The following is an 11736-nucleotide window of genomic DNA, read 5'->3' as shown; positions in this document are numbered from 1 at the left end:
CGTAGGAGCTAAGGTTAAGCGTAGGAGCTAAGGGTAAGACCTAAAAGATAAGTAAGGATTGGTACTAGGGTGTGGGACTCCAAAGGAAAGCATTGACGGGAAGGAGGCCTAATATAAGTTCAACTTAAGGAGTAATCAAGGTTTGAGTGTAGGAACTCTAAGGAAAGGTGATCCTAAAGGAATATGATCCTAAAAGGAAAAGGTGACTCTAAAGGATTATGATCCTAAAGGGATATAAGTATATGAACTTTAGGGATTTTGGGAACTTAAAATAAGCTAGGTGTGTGAACCTGGGTATATGAAACTAAAAGGACGGCTGGTATGGGAACTTAAAGGCTTGTGAACCTAAGAGAATTTGGGATTCTAGGGTTAAGTTTAGGAACTGCTGGGTTACTAATTCTTGTTTTAAACGCGTGCATTTAAGCTTCCTATGGTATGGGAACTCTAAAAGGATTTATGGGTTTATGAACCTAAGGACGTTAGTGTGGGGGCTCAAAGGTTTATGAACCTAAAGGAGGCTATTTTGGGATCTAAGAATCTAGGGGGTAAGAATCCTGACTTTGGGTTTACGAACCTAAGGAAGGAGGCTTTGGTTTGGGAACTTTCGGAGAACGACACCTTTGCCGAACTCTATGAGGAAACAATAATATTGAGGGTAGCAGGACGTCGGTAGAAACTGCTGGGTGGAATCCGCTTGCGTCGGTCTCAAGCGAACTCTGGCAAAAAACTTGAGGTTGAATCTGCTTGCGTCGGTCTCAAGCGAACTCTTGTTGGGGAATATATTGACGATTAGGAACATCTTGATCGCCATGGAAGAAATCTCGAGTGAGCAATATCGCAAAAATCTGCTTACTGGGACAAATATTTTGACGACTAGGAACATCTTGATCGTCATGGAAGAAATCTTGAGTGAGCAATCTTTGCAAAAATATCACATACTGGGAGAATGAAGACTTGGGTGAAGCCCCCGATCGGAGCGAGCATCGCTTCCGATACTTACCTGCATGGATATTAGCCACACAAGAATGCAATCTAATATGCAAATAGAACATAAACACATATGCACGTAAGCAATTATCACATGGACCTCGAATGAGGAAACACATAGGTTTTGCAAAAGGCGTTTCTTTATAAAAGTTGTTTAAAACTTGTTCAAAGGAAATTTTCGTTTGTAATGCGTATATGCATATTCAAATGGGCTTTAGACATAGGACTTGACACGACATAGACCTAATATGGACGCGACGCGAAATGTAGACTTAGCCTGGACTGACGCGACACCAACTTAGATTTGACGTGACACACGGACGACTTTGGCAGACTTTGCTTAAGCATGCGCAACCCCTAGCCAAGTATGGGTGACAATGCGTATCTGTTCCAAATGTATAAGAATTGCAAGAAAGATGGGGACATATAAAGGCAAGGCATGAGCCATGGATCAGCTGTCTACTAGGACTTTTTCACCATCGTTTGCTGTAAAAGAGACCCCTCTTGAGGTACGATGACTTGGAGAATTGATCTAAGACCTTTGTCATTGTCCGGACCGAGTACTGGCTAGACTTAGAGGAATAAAGGAAGGGTGACATCTTGGAAGAGAAGCCCCCAGGATGAGAAGATGACTCTGGAATTTGGTAAAAAAGAGACTGGGCGACAATAAGGAGCCCCCAGTACAGAGGTGTTGTTTGTGGAAGGGAGGTTAATTGAGGTTGAAAGTTGGAAGAGGGGATGGTTGATAATTGAGGTTGAAAATTGATGGTTGAGGTGGTTGTGTCCTTGAGGACTGCCTACGTATTCACGTGAAGTGAAATCAAACCAGATCGTAGTTCTGAGGTTTGGTTAATTTTGTTTAGGTGTTGTGGTTGTATCCTTCTTGTGTAAGAAAGGACTGCCTACGTATCCACCTGAAAAGGTGAAATCAAACCATGCTCGTAGTTCAGGTGTGTGCCTAAGCTATGTTGTTAGGGCCTTAAAGTGCAGGGGTCACAAGGGTAATATTCCTTTGGTGACTCGAGGAATCGATTTGAGATAACTCCCTCTGATCATAGACCAAAGAGGTATAATTAAGTTTGTAAAAATTTCCTTGTCGTGTGAGCACATCTAAAAGTGGACCCTAAGGATGATATGGGTATGTCCCGTCCTAGGTAGCAAAGTATTGAAGACTCCGTGTCTGGGTCAAGGTGAAACTGGATTGGATATTTGGAATGTGGAGCTCGGTAATAAGAGGCTTTTATGAACAAATCTCTGGAGCTTGATTTTGTGGAGTTAAGGCTTGATGGGATTATGGCTTGTAATGTGGCTTAGAAATGGAGTCTCTTGGCTTGATGTAGCCTGAGCACATAAAGGTAGGTTAAAATGACGTGGGTTCAAGTTTCCATGTCTTGCCCCTAAAGGATAGGTACACTTGACGAGCTTGAGAGGATTCTCAAAATTCCTAACTATCTCCCTGGTAACGGTCTCGAGAAGGACTTAGGGTGTAATGTGTGAAAGGCTAAGTGAGGGTGCTAGTCGACCATCTTGATTGGTGTCTTGATTCTACCTAGACTTTAGCAGTATTCTATATAGCATTTGATTTCAGGCTTGTTCTTGATTCAGACTCAGATTCTTGGTCTAAAATATATCTCGGATTTTTGCTCAGACTCTTGATTCGGTTTTTGAGGATAACTTTGACTTTGGATATTGACTTGCTTGATTGAGCCTTTTCTTTTGACTCTTTTGTCTTGGATTACGGGCATAATTGTGGCCTTGGATATTGACCTCAGTTTTTCTTGATTGAGCCTTTTGTCTTTCATCATGGCTTGTATCGTCTTGGATTTGCTTGCATAACATGGATTTGGGTCAGACTAGCACGTTTAGTGTGAAACGGGTTGATCTTTAGTAACATGGGTTGTTTATTGTGGGGAATGGGCTTGCCTTCCGTCATGGATTGTTAACAAGGGAGATGGTCTGGATTCGTCCTAGAATCTCTTGAGATATGCTCGTCCTAGACTAGGGTTATATTGTGGTTTCTATTGCCAGACATGGAATAGGTAAGAAAATGAACACGGAGTTTCAGGTCCTCTACAACTTTGAACGGAACATCATATAAGTGCACTCACATTGACTTGGAACTTGTGGTTGTTCTTTTTTAAAATGTCTCAAATCAATTCTTGTTGTCACAGGAAAATGATAAAAGAAGAGATATGATAGAATATGTGGATTGAAAAGTGTGCTTTTATTGAAATGAATATTGAATGTATTTAACACAGACTCGAGAAGACACGTGACTCGTGGGACAGCCCCCAGATTGTCACTAGAAATGAAAATGGAGAAAGATACTAGAACAAATATGAGATAGAAAGCCTAAGACTCGGACTCGGACTCGGACTCGGACTTTGACTCGATCCTAGATCTAGACTCGTAATCATCGGCCCACGCTTGAACATTTTCTCTTCCAGCAACGGGCTTCGACATCCGGCTTTGAGCATTCATCCATTTGAGCACCCCGTCCTCGTTATTGGGAACATTGGAAGGATAACAGTCAAGAAGAGTTTCTTGATAATTGGTATATCCATGAGGATTGCCTAAGCTACCTTGTGGGTTGAAGGTTGAGAGGGACAACCTCCCGCTTTCAATCATATCTTGAATGACATGTTTTAATTTGAAACATTTCTCTGTATCATGCCCTTTGCCTCTATGGTATTTGCAGTAGGCATTCTCATCCCAGAACTTGGATTTCTTATCTGGTTCTGGTGTAGGTCCTATAGGCTTCAACATTCGTCGCTCCATGAGTCTCTGAAGGGCATCGGCGTATCTAATACCAATGTTGGTAAATTTCCTAGGAGGTGTGCCCTTCTTTTCGGTAGCCTTTGTAAATGACCTTGGAGAGTTGTTAGGAATAGATCGTTCACTAGTTACTTTCTCCTTAAGACCGTCAAATTGAGGGTTTGTCTGGACACTTTTCATTTTGAGAGGTTGGGCATCAAGTTTCTTACCCATTTCGGCGAACTGGCTTTCTATGTTGGAAAGTCGAGAGTTTAAGTTATCAATGGCTCCTTCTATTTTGGAGAATTTATTGTTGAAGGCAATGGAAAGCATGAGCATTCCACTTTGGATATCTTCGTCTTCGAGGACATTGATTTCCCCACTACCATGAGGAGCGAGGAGGTGAGAACAGTCTAGGGATGATTCTTCGTCATGTTTAATGATATTAGACCCAAGAGGGTCGATCTTCTTGGATTTCTTGGCGGAAGGTGGCTTAGGAAGCTTGCCCTCTTCGATCATATCTTCGATGGTGTGTTTCAAGAGAAAACACTCTTCAATATCATGGCCTCTACCTTGGTGATATAAGCAATATTTGTTGCCCTTCCAGAGGTTCACTTGTTTCTCTAAAGGTGGATCCGGAGTCGGTCCTATTGGATGTAGCATGCCTTGGGCAGAAAGTCTCTTCAAAGCATCGGCATAAGACATGCCTAAATCAGTAAGCACCCTTTGATGCCTCCCAGGTTTCCTTTCAGCTGTTTTCGGCTTTCTAGGACGATAGCTATTGCAAGAGGTAAGCTTTGGATGACCTAGACTAGAGGTTTCCCTAGTAGGCATGTTCTTTTCCACCATTCCATTTTCGAGGGTGAGGACGCGAACACTCAAATTTTCCACTGTAGCTTGAACTCGTAGGACCATGGCATAAACATCTTGAAGAGACACGGTGATTGTGGCCTGAACTCCTTCGTGACCTTGCTGATTGACAGAACTTGCTGGATTCCTACTCGACAGAAATGGCGCGCATTACACTCGGTTCGACATGGGATCACGCATACTAAGGCAACAAATAAAGGAAGGGATAAGATGACACATCTAGATTTGACTTGTGAACTCGTGAAATGTCGTGAGCGACTTCTCGTGTTTGAATTCACGGTGCTTGACCTTAATTTAGACTCGAGTGTTGACTTTGACCGAAGTGACCTTCATATGATTGACTTTATTGACGGAATTGATGACGCACGTTGATTCTGGACTCGAGGTTTGCTTATAGGTGTTAAGAAGACTGCTGTAGTTTAGACTCAAATATGAGGCCCATTGAGACTCGTGTGTTGAGCCTCGGAACGTGTGACTCGAGTGTTTTAGATCCTAACTGAATTGGGGTAGAGGGTCCAAAATGACGGCGTGACGCCTTAGGACTTGACTTGAATTTTGAAAAGACCCAAAATGTAAAGGAAGACGGGTTCATGACTCGATGGAGTTCCGACTAGGACATAGTCGGTTTGAACTTTGACTCTAACTTAGCCCAATTGAATTTACATATTTACATTTACATGGTTGGAAAATTTTTGATTAAAACATTCTTTTTTGGTTTTTTTTTTTGTTTTTGTTTTTGTTTTTTTTTTTTTTTTCTTTGTTTTTTTTTTGAATTTTTTTTTTTCGAAATTTTGATTTAAAAGAAGGGTTTTGATTTTTTGAAAAATTGTCATGGTTTTGTTTAGAAATGGTGATCACGTAAGGTACAAGCATTTATACAAGCATTATAACGGGATGCTGAGTGCATTTAAAAGGGTTTTGGTTTAAAGGGTGGGTTGCCATACCGAACCATCAAACCCGAAGTCTGTGGAGAGGCTCGTGCCAAACAAGAGTAAGGCCGATTCCTAGTCCATTTCCTCAAGTAGTGAAGGCCCTTGATACAAACAAGAGTAAGCATCATGGTATGGGTGACGTCAATCGCTATCCATCCTTAGGCCCAAATAAGAATTAGGACCGTTTAGACGGGACGATTGGTCGAAAGGGTTGGGTTGGGCCTAGGAAGGCCGAATTAAACGGTCTAGGAAGACCGAGTTATGAAAACCGACAATTGTCTTGTACAAACTTATTCCCTAACCTTGTTCAAGTTTCACCCTAGCTACACGTAAGTGTATTGTCCCCAGCGGAGTCGCCAAACTGTGGACAGCGGGCCGCCCACGGGGGCGCTTGGTGAGGATCGAAAACAAGCGTTTGAATTTTGTATGGAGTCGCCACCAATTTTTATGGGAAATTGGAACCGTTCGAATACCTCGTGTCATGTCAAGACACAAAGTAGTGACATGAACACTAAGCAATCGTTACCCTTAGCATTCTATGTCTAGAATGACTCTCGTGGATGCCAATGAACACGGGTGCTCACGGAGATCTGGAGTAAGGGGTGAGGGTACGTATTAGGAAGCTCTTTTGATCGAACACCTAATCCCGCCCGCCTCGATAGCGGCCTCTACTAATGATTAGGGAAGTTATTCGTACTTGATATATCGTCGGTTATATGCATGCAATGCAACATCCATAGATTAATCCTAACATGTGAGAATTAATACTAAGTCGGTGAGGCAAGTAGTTTATCATGCAATTGGGTCGAAATTGGAGTTAATATCCATTTACATGTGAAAACATACAAATGATAAAAGAAATACAATAATTATAAATTACAATAATGAAAATTACATTAATTACAACGGAATAGGCGATTTATGTCGAAAATACCTTTAAAACGGATAATTGAGAAAAAGAATAAAAGAATGAATTGCGAACAGAAATTAGCGTGATAATACGATTAATAGTTGATTAATACGTAGCCTAATTAATTACGTCAAGGCGTAAAAGGAGTTCAAGCGACAGAACTCATCTGGAACAGCGCAAGAGATCGCGCCCTCTGGAAGAGGCGCAGCAGTTGCTGCGTCTGTTCCAAGGGTGAATTCTGGCTGTGAAGCCGGAACTGCAAACCGTTAATGTCGATTGGTGATTTTAATGATGGATTGATAATAATTACTCGGATGAAAGTGATTAATGGTTTAATTACATGTGAATGATAAACATGAATAAGACGGAAATGAGACGGATTAATTATGTGAAGGGTCGATGTTAATGAATGATTTAACAAACTAACTGAACGAATTAATTAGACTAAACATGATGAATGATGACGAATTAATGACTAAACAGATGAAAATATATCAACAACGAATCCCAGAAACTCAATATGAACGAATTGAATTTCTAAAACCCGAATTGAATATTAAATGACGAAAACCCGCAAATATGAATTACTTGGGATTTAAGTCGGACTTAAACGAATTAAACATATTAATGATGAATAATCTACATGTGATTTATTAAACTATCATGATGAAGAATTGAAGAACAAACGAAAATAAGTAAAATAGGAACGAATTACAGAGGACGGAGGAAGAAGAAAAGAAGCAGGAACTGCGGCAGCCTCACGAAGAGGCGCAGCAGGAACTGCGCTCCTTCGAAGAGGCGCAGCAGTTGCTGCGTCTTTTCTCGACGTCTGTCTACTGGAAATCCGCAAAAACAGATTTTAAAGCACGGTTTTAGAAATCGGTTTTAACGGTGTTCTCGACATAAACCTTACAATGGATGATACAGAGAAGTAAAATACAATAAAAGGAGAGATTACACCCTCAGACTTACATGTTGACGGAACGAGATGAACTAAGAATCGACTAGTGAATGCTCGACGCGAATGCAAGGAAAGAGTGCCCTCGTAAGAGGAAAACGATTGATTAATTTAGATTGATTGAGTGTAGTTGGTCAAATTGGTCGGTCATGCAACGGAGAGGCTGGTACCCCGGAAAGATCCGAGCTTACGTGGTCGGAAGTCCAAGCACGTAGGCGCCAATTAGTAAGAACGAAGTCTAGAATGCAAAGGGAGAAGAGAAGGGCGGACACTCGCGTGAGAAATATGAGGAACGAAGGCTCCTATTTATACTAATCACGCGACGGAATTATGGTAAGACTAGGATACGGAAGGAAAGATCCGGAAATAACCGACTTAGGTTAAACGCGAAAACTTGGACAAAAAGAAAGCCCTGGGAAAAGCGCGCAGAGAGCTGCGTCCCTTGGAAGAGGCGCACGGACCGCTGCGTCCTTTCCCGGGTAGGTTTCTCTGCGCGTAGAAAACGCGTTTGACAGCCTGTCGTATTTTAGGCATAACTTTCTCTACAAGACTCGGATTAAGGTGATTTCGGTGGCGTTGGAAAGATAAAAGAAATATCTAGAACTTTCTTTGAAATAGTCTTGACCCAAAAAAGTCGTTATGACCTCGTAAAACGGGCCTCAAGGTCGGGTTGTCATTTTAGCTAAATGAAATGCACATTTTGTAATGTAAACTTTAAGTTTAGCCTAATGAAGTGACATGAGACTCAAAATGAGATATAATCTCAACATTTTATGACATCCTAACATTAGGTAGACAAGCACGTTGCTTTTGACTCGGGATTTGACGGTTATAGAAAATGAAGACGGTTTTTGACCCGGACTCCAAATGTACTCTAATTACTGCCAAAACGACCGTATCGGGACGTAGATGACAACTATGAGGTAGACATTAATGTTTGAGCAATCACTTGACGATAATCTTACGAACTGTCACAAATCGTTCCGCGTATCAAACATGCGGCCCAATCATCACCGGGTGGTTTGCGAGGGGTGCAGAAACGAGGTGTCTACAATTTCCAGACAAGGATATACTCCAAACTGATGTAGACTCCTGGGACCTTTACTTTGATGGGGCATCAAACTTAAGAGGATTTGGAATAGGAGTATTGCTCATTTCTCCTGAAGGCGAGCATACACCAATCTCTGTCAAACTCGACTTCGAGGTGACGAATAACGTTGCAGAATACGAAGCTTGTCTCATTGGACTACAAGCGGCAGTGAGCTTGGGCATTAAAAACCTCCGAGTACATGGGGATTCATCCCTGATCATCAATCAAGTTACGGGATCTTGGAAAATTCGAAGCGAAAGTCTAGCACCTTATCAAGCCAGAATAGACCAAGTTGCCCAATTCTTTGATCACGTGACATACCTACACCTACCCCGGGAAGAAAATCAATTTGCAGATGCTCTTGCAAAACTCGCATATTTGATTAATATGCCAGATGACATGGTGGAAATGCCTTTATGTATCGAGCGACGTTCAGAGCCGGCTTATGTCGATCAAATCACCGACGAAGAGGAAATCGCACAGGAACCCTGGTTCCAAGCAATCCTAAATTTCAAGCTCAACGGTACCTATCCACCGGATATGGACAAAAGGGGACAACGTGATATACGCCTACTAGCTTCCCAATACGTTCTCATGCAAGGAGAATTGTACAAAAGAACACCTCTTTGTGTAATCCTACGTTGCCTTGATCATTCACAGGCACGGAAAGTGATTGAAGAAGTCCACGATGGAGAATGCGGTCCTCACATGAGTGGGCCCATGATGGCAAATAAGATCACACGTTTGGGGTATTATTGGACCACAATGGAATCCGATTGCATCAAATACGTAAGACATTGCCACAATTGCCAAATCTTCGGGAATGCGCAACATGTCCCTCCTTCATTACTCTATACGATGTCATCGCCTTGGCCATTTTCTGCCTGGGGAATTGATATAATCGGGAAGATAACCCCAGCCGGAACAGGAGGTCACTGTTTCATCCTAGTGGCAATCGACTATTTCACCAAATGGGTAGAAGCGGCTTCCTACACTAGTCTCACGGCTAAAAACGTGGCCAAGTTCATACAAAATAACATCATCTGTCGATATGGTTGCCCACATGAGATTATTAGTGATAATGGATCACATTTCCAAGCTGAGACTGAGCAATTGCTAGCCAAGTACAAAATTAGGCATCACCACTCTTCGCCCTATAGACCTCAGACTAATGGCGCGGTAGAAGCAGCAAACAAGAACGTTGTCACAATTCTCAAGAAAATGATTGACAACTATCGAGATTGGCCAAGCAAAATACCCTTTGCTTGGTGGGGATATCGCACATCTGTTAGGACGCCCACTGGGGCCACACCTTTCTATTTGACTTACGGCATGGAAGCTGTACAACCAGTCGAGCTAGAGATACCATCCTTGCGTATCTTACTCGAAAGTCAAATCCCGGAAGCCGACTGGAAGAGGGATAGATATGAAGAACTCATCCTCTTGGATGAACGTAGGCTACGCGCCTTGAATAATGTCCAAACATATCAAGCACGTATCAAACATGCCTTCAACAAAAGGGTTAAGCCAAGGAACATCAAAGAAGGAGACTTAGTACTCAAGTCGGTTAGAGCTCTTTTACCTGTCGACCCACGGGGAAAATTCAAACCTAATTGGGCCGGGCCATTTCTAGTCAAATCCATACTTCCAGGGGGCGCGGTTAGAATCACATACCTAGATGGGAATGAGTTTTCCAACCCGACAAACCTTGACCAACTAAAACGATATTATGCCTAGAATAGGAACAAAAACGCGCCTCGCGTAACCTCACGTGTCGCTCTTGTGGCGCTAAATAAATGGCCCCTGGCCAAGCTGAAATAAGCTAATGTCACTCTGCTCTTGCATTTTGACAATCTTGTCATCCTCATATCATCAAATAAACTAAGCTGCACCTTCAGAGTAAGCAAAAAGCTCATGCTTATTTTCTAAGTTCATTACAAGCTCTTGCTTAGAACAATTATTCTTTTACATTTACTCGAACTACGCGCAAGGGTTTGATTTCATTTTCTTAATGAATATGTAGGCAATCCTTCACAGGATACAACCCATTATTTTTAAAATGTAAATAGAAGGACATTTGCATTGCATTTGGCATTCGACAAGAATAACAAATAGAAAATCACAACGGTTTCATAACCAATTAACCTTTTTTATTTCATTCACTTTCTAGTAGTAATAATACGTAACATAATAAAAATAAAAATAGGCTAGGATTCTAAAAACCCCACCTTTTTATTACAATAATAATAATAATAATAAATAATAATAAAGACTCGGGCTATTCCTCCATTTTCCCTTTGCCCTTGTCATTCTTGTCATACTTCTTGTCACGACCTCGAGCCGGACGCTCTTGCGCCACTTCGGACCTAATCACCAACGGTCTTTCTCGAGGCCTAGACTTCCCATTCTTGTCAATCACTTTATCCACGATAGGAGAGGTCTTCGGTTTCTTTGAAGGATGAACAACTCGAAACCCGGCTTCTTCCTCTCCCTCGGTCAGGTGCTTCTCTTTCTCTCTTTCCACCTCGCGCACCTTGCAGTCAACAGGCTCGCGCTTCCTAAATCTCTCACGCTCTTCCGGAGTAGTAGCTTTCCTCCATCGCAGATAAGAATCCGACACCCATAAGGCATTAGCAGAAGAGTTCAAGAACCATACGTTTCTTTGAGCCCATTTAATGGCCCACTCCCTTCGACTCTCAGTAGTAAGTGCCACAGCAGTCTGCGGGACAGTGTCAAGCTTCGGGATCGTCTGCTTTAGTCCAACCTGTCTCATCAGCCTTTCCGGGAAGATGCACACCATAAATTCCAAGCCAGGAATGCGCACAGATCGAGTAGGATCCAAAGAAGACACTCCAGTGACAGATTTGAGGTGCCACCATGGTACGATCCACCTAATCAAAGGGCCATCATCACTCTTCAATTTGTTCTCCCAATAATTGCAGACTCGAGTGAAGTCCACCATGTACATCCTAGTTCTCATCGCAATCGAACGAGCATGATAAAAAGGAACATGAACTAGGGGCTCGATCAATCGAAGGCGCTCCATAAGCCAAACCTACCAAAAGCAGGTATTAGATTCAAAAAAAAAAAAACAAAGAAAAACGAAAAAAAAAACGAAAAAAAAAACGAAAAAAAAAAGAGAAAAAAAGAAGAAGAAGTTCTTTTACCTGCAGAATGAAGGGACTTCCCAAGTACGGTAGGTCACGATTGGCTTTCCTATTATCCAAGCCCAACA

Source organism: Silene latifolia, chromosome 10, assembly GCF_048544455.1.
Source record: "Silene latifolia isolate original U9 population chromosome 10, ASM4854445v1, whole genome shotgun sequence".
NCBI lineage: Eukaryota > Viridiplantae > Streptophyta > Magnoliopsida > Caryophyllales > Caryophyllaceae > Silene > Silene latifolia.
The sequence above is the reverse complement of the archived record's forward strand: the minus strand, read 5'-3'. Positions refer to the sequence as shown.